Raw genomic sequence first — 6,345 nt, 5'->3', positions numbered from 1 at the left:
GCCAAAATACGTACTCTCGCGGAAAAAGGCTTAAAGATTAAATGTTCCCTAACAATATCTTTGGGATGCCACTTTTTGAAATTACATTTAGGACAGGGGACACTGAATCTTACCATTTACGCAGCATTGGCGAAAGCAAAATCCAAGAAATAGTTTAGACCAGCCAAGTATTGCGGAGTCGACCGGTTGCAAGTTGATCCACGACCTATCCATGACTAATAATGCTCAAATTTCGTGAAAATATGACACAGAGCTCAAAGAGAAGTTAAAATGGAATTCAGTTGAAGTGCTTCAGCTTATAAAGGAGGCTGGATGAACGGTCATTTTTTTGTAGCGGTTACAAAACCGCTACAAATTTGTAGCGTTTTCAACGGAATTTTCAATTTCCAGCGGTTATTAAAGCTAGAAATTCTAAATATCGGTACAAACCGATAGAAATTCTAGCGGTTTAACGGGAATTTTCTCTCCATCGGTTTTGAATTTTCTAGCGGTTATAAACCGCTAGAAAATTAGGTAAAATTTGCTAATTTTCTAGCGGTTCTGGTGAAATTTCTAGCGGTTTAACGTGAATTTTCTCTCCATCGGTTTGAATTTTCTAGCGGTTATAAACCGCTAGAAAATTCAACTGCTAGAAAATTTGCTAATTTTCTAGCGGTTCTGGTGAACCGCTAGAAAAGTTTGAACCGCTACAAACGCTATTATTTTTAAATATTAAATAGAAATACCGCACAATAAATTAATCATTACGAAAATAAATATTTATTAAATTAATAAATGATTATAGAATTATTTTGATTAATTAACATGTTTAACGTGTTTAATAAATTGTAATGTTGATGTTGTAATAAATAAATAAATATTTCAATATTAATTAGTACTTGACATAAATAAAATTATAGAAATAAATCAATAAAGGAAACAAATAAATATAAAATTTAGATAAATATCTAAATAGTATATAAAACCGTAAAATCAAGACTCTAATAAAATCCCATACAATGAAAGCAAATCATGGGTGGGGGGCAGAAGCAGCATCATCGGGATCATCCTCTGCTGAATCCTCCGGCTGACGGTGGGCAGGCCGCTCAACCTGCTGGGACTGGACTGGCGGATGGCGGGGTAGGGCGGGACTGGTGGCATGTGTAGGTCGGGGATGTCAGGAACCGAGATGTTTGGAGCTATACTGACCACCACATGACGCAGAGCCGTAGCAGCTGCCAAGAGCTGGTCAAGCTGTGTCTGGAGCTAACGATCACGCTCCTGGAACTGACGATCACGCTCCACGATCCTGGCCTCGAACTCTTGTCTGAGCTCCTCTCGCAATTCCTCTGAAGATGAGGAACCCGGCCGCTTCGCACTCGCATGAGAGCTCCCAGCAGTATATGAAGGGCCAGCGCCACTTGAGCGGGGCAACCTAGTCGGTGTAGGTCCAAGTCCAAGCCCGCTAACTCGACCAGGGTGCTGCGGCCGGCCACGACCCGCTAAAAGTGAGGCGGTGGGATCCAAGGCAAACCCCTGAGACTCACGCAACTCGGAATCGACCTGAGTCATCCGTGCCTATCAAAATTAATATAAAGAAGTTAATTATAATATAATGATATCTACACTGTGATATTATATTAATATTTAATTTATTACTTACCGCTATCTCCTCAACCTCATCCGACGCACGCCCGTCTCGGGGTCTATACACCATCGGCCACATCTCGCCATAAGTGGGCGTGTATCCCTGCTCCTGCGGCTGCGTCTTTCCCTCTGTAAATGAAATCAAAGAAATAATTAGTTACAAATTAAATACATCTACATATTTAATAAATTATTTCAAGTACTCACAATCTCGTCATAAGTGATCGCAAAGCTCCTGGATCCAGCCCTATGACGTATCGTCTGATGCCTGACGCTCCTAGCATTTCTCCTAGAAAGAGCCTGAAGCAAAATGTAAAAAAATTAAATTAAATGAGTCAAGTCGGATAAAAAATAAAGAAATTATAATTAATACAATATTATCATACCATCTGGTCAGCCGTCATCCTAAAATAGACGTAAGTGGACCAGTCTTGGTCCGGGACTCCACCAGGTACATCTGCCAGTATCTCCTGGAGGGGCCTCGTCCCGTCACCTTTCTTCTCCCTCCACAGGTCGGCCCTCCTGTTCTTCCATGCCATTCGAGCCTCTTGATCGTGTCAGCCCTCAACTCCTCCCCCAGAATAAATTTACTCTATGATTAAAATAATAAATTAACTAAATAACAAATTAAAAACAAATAATTAAGCAATTTCAATAATCAAAAACAAATAATTAGTTTTTAACTAATTTAACAATATTATAAATAAAATATAAATTAATCAAAAACAAATAATAATTAAAAATTAAGTAATTTAAATGAAAAAATATTTTTACTCAACTAATTTAAAATTATTATAAATAATAAATTAATGAAATCAATAACAAAGATTTTCATTTAACTACTTTTAAATAATTTAAATAAAAAAGATATATTCAGAACTACTTTTAAAATATTATAAATAACAAACAAAGAAATAAAAATAAAAAATTATAATCAAACAATTAAATTATTTGAAAACAAAATATATAATCATTTATTTAAATTAAAAAAAAATTATAAATAACAATTTTATATTACCTTCATCATTTCCCAGCCTTGCTGCTTCTTGTCTGAGGTGATCTTCTTCCAGTCCTGCACGTAGATGGGGAACAGCGTCCACTGCTGACCAAGGAGGCGCACGTACTTGTTGTACAACTGGCCACTTTCTTCGTCGGTTGGCCCAACTCATTGAGCGGCACAACCACTCGTCCGCCCGTCATCATAGACAGCTCTCTGGCTGTCAGCCTCCGATAGGACCTGTTCCCCTCAGTGTTTGCAAAATTTAATTAAGAAATAAATTATATATCAATAAATTAATATAATTTCTATATAAATTAAATACTGATCAAAACTTTAAAAAGTTAAATAAATACTTACCGACAAATTCCACCTCATAACCAGCCTGACGTCTCGGAGCAGGACGCTGTGCAGCCTGGGGATACTCATTCCCCTGATCCTGCTCCTCCTCCTCCTCCTCCTCCTCGTCAGCAGCATCAGCATGGGGTTGCTCATCCCCAGTAAAATGAGTCTCCTCAGTCCGCTCAACACCATCCTGCTCCATAAAACTGAGGATATCCTCCTCGCTCAGATTGTAGTCATGAATGCTGGGGAATGGCTCATCAGCATCATGATGAACCTCACTGGGTCCAGCTCTCTTAGGATCAACTGGGTCTTTCCCGTGTCGACGAGGCATCCTAATAACAACAAATAGTAATTATTTATAAATGAAATAAAAAAATATCATAAGCTAACATATCAAAAATTACTAATTTTTACGAAATAAATTACCAATATCCTGAAAATTCAAGGATCCAAAATGAAAATGGGTTTTAAAGACCAAAAGTTTTTTTCCCAAAACTATATTGTAGGTTTAGAGGAAAACGACTAGATTATATTAGAAGTCATTGAGTTGAATATTGAAATTCCTAACTCAATTTGAAGTTGTTTGGAACCGCTAGAAATTTCTGCGGTTTTGAACCGCTAGATTTCTAGCGGTTCGGTCCATGATTAGAAAATTTCTAGGTTAGTTCGGAAGAAGATGTTATTAAATTTCTAGATTTAAACTCCTCGGGGAATGAAAAAAATTTCTAGCGCTTCATGTATCAACCGCTAGAATTTTTCGGTGTCTAGCGGTTTATTAGCCTGAACCGCTAGAAAGTAAACGCTACAAATTTGGCGCCAAGTTCCCGCCAAAGCCCGGGGAATTTTCTAGCTCTAATTTTCTAGCGGTTAGGGATAACCGCTAGAAATGAATGGGTAATTCATCGTCTGAATAGATTTTAGCGGTTTGTTTATCTAGAATAGAAATATCCCATTTCTCTATTTGAAAACAGACAAATATGACTGCTATTTACATCTCCTCTATCAACGTCTACCTTTAAACAAATAAAAAAAAGCTTCTACAGCGGATGAAAATAATATATTTTGTAGCAGTGAGGGGAAAAAAGGAAGATAAGCAAAGAAGGAGAAGGATAATTATTAATCATGTTAATAATTAAATGATTAACCATATATTATTAATGACTGGAAGTGTTTAAGCCAAGATAGTGTGTTGTGGTTTTCCAGGCTATTTAATTGAGATTTTATGATCTATGAAAATGCCTAATGATTATTGGAGTAAAAGTAATTTAATCCCCATTTGCAAAAATAAAGAGGATATTAAAAATTGTGTAAACTACATAGGAATTAAGCTTATGAGCCATACGATAAAATTATGAAAAAAAGGTGATGGAACACAAGTTGAGATAGGAGACTTGAAATTTTGAAAACCAATTTGGGAAGCAAAAGAAATGTATTTGTTAAGGAGATTAATGAAAAAGTATCAAAGCGAAGGAAGAGATTTGCTTTCATCGATTTGGAAAAAAAAAAAACTTCTAACCATGTTCCGAGATATGTTCTCGGAAAAGACTTGAAAAAAAAAGGGGTGCGTGTGTCGCACTAATCAAGGTCATACAAGATATGTATGAAGGGGTCGGTAACAACTAATATTAAGAATACCTGAAGGCGAGACAAACGACTTTCTTGAGGATATGCTTTTTGCTTATAATATCGTTGATTTCGTTGAGTGAAGAGAAGATATTAATTCTATACTTTATGGAGAAGGACCCTAGGGTCACTACTACAAAATAAGCAAATTTTTGTCTATTTTGAAGCCCTATATTCATTTGTTTAGGAGAGATGTTTAATAGAGATACTAGTTTATATATTTGTCTGTTTCAAAACATATGAATATAGATATACCTATTATTATTTGCTCTAAAATAGATGAATAAGGGCATTCGTATTTGTCTGTTTCGTCTATTTTGGACGAAACAGATAAATATCTATGTGCTTTATATATAAATATATATATATATATATATATCTATATAAGCAGTCTGTAATTTAATAGAACCAAAACAAACAACAAACAATGCAATTTAGCATAACCAAATACATCATGTTATGCTTTCCATACAACAATAATATCATAATTAATTCCATACAGGCTTAGGCTAATCATATAACACAAGAAAGTTTTAAAACCAGAGAATCTTAGTTAAAGAAAAATATATATATACATATATATATTCTAACATAACTAATTATAGCAATTGTATCCAATTAAACTCAATTTCAATAAAATTAAATCAATTTAAGACTAAGTTAAATTATTTAAAAACAACTTACTGACAGACTATCAAAACAACTTATGGACAGAATATGGTCTCAAAGAGATGAAAGCAGATTGAACAGGGGAATCAATGCTAACTCTATCATTTGGGACCTGTAGGATCCATGAGCAAGGATAAATTTTGGTTCTAGTATTTTTTAATATGTTCTTTGAGAAGTATTCTTTTCGATATAAAACAAAACAAAACATTTGTGGTATTGATGAAACATTACTTACTCGATATTCAACTCAAGCTTTCCAATATGGTTTAAATCATAGATCCCAACACTACTACCTACCCTATAATAAAAATGAAATTATTAAAAAAAAAAAAGCCAACAATCAATTTCAATAGAAAACCTACACACCCACACAATACTTACATTCATCCCTTTCAAAACCCACATATACCTAGCGTGGAAGAAGAGGAGCTCGTGAGCGCCGCTGCTGGAAGAAAAGGATGTGCCATCACTACTGGAAGAAAGAACCCATGTTCACGGCGGTTTGGAGAGTTCGTGGGCTTGTGGCCATCACCGCTGGAAGATGAGAAGTGGCGAGAATATGGAGTCTCGGTCCAGAACGAAGGTTGAGAGGTCATGGGAGAAGAGAAAAGCTAAGGAGAAGAGATGGTGCTAGAAGAAAGGAGCTTGCGATGAAGGAGAGAAAAGAAAAGAATGGCGCCGGTGCATGCATTAGGGCAATCTGATTAAAGAAACTGAGCAAAATTTTAAAATAAGGTTTTTGTCTGTTACATAGTGACAGACGAGTATGAAGGACCTTTTTCATCTGGTTTTCAAAGCAAACAACAATGGGAGACAAAAATAAACTGTTTTGTAGTAGTGAGTTGGAGGATTTTCTCTTAAATAGGAGTAAAACATTACACACACACACATTGTTATTTTGATAAGAGATTGCTAGAAGTGATTTGGAGATTAAAATGAGAGATCAAATCATTCTATATATAAGTAGCCAAGTTCAGATATTTACGATCAATTATACTATAACATGGTGAAATTGATGAAGATGTCAGCATAGAATTCAAACAGGATGGTTTAAACAGAAAAAGCTACTAAAATTATTTGTGACA

This window comes from Neltuma alba, unplaced genomic scaffold, assembly GCF_004799145.2.
Source record: "Neltuma alba isolate B1F8T4 unplaced genomic scaffold, ASM479914v2 tig00013131_pilon, whole genome shotgun sequence".
Classification (NCBI taxonomy): Eukaryota; Viridiplantae; Streptophyta; class Magnoliopsida; order Fabales; family Fabaceae; genus Neltuma; species Neltuma alba.
The sequence above is the reverse complement of the archived record's forward strand: the minus strand, read 5'-3'. Positions refer to the sequence as shown.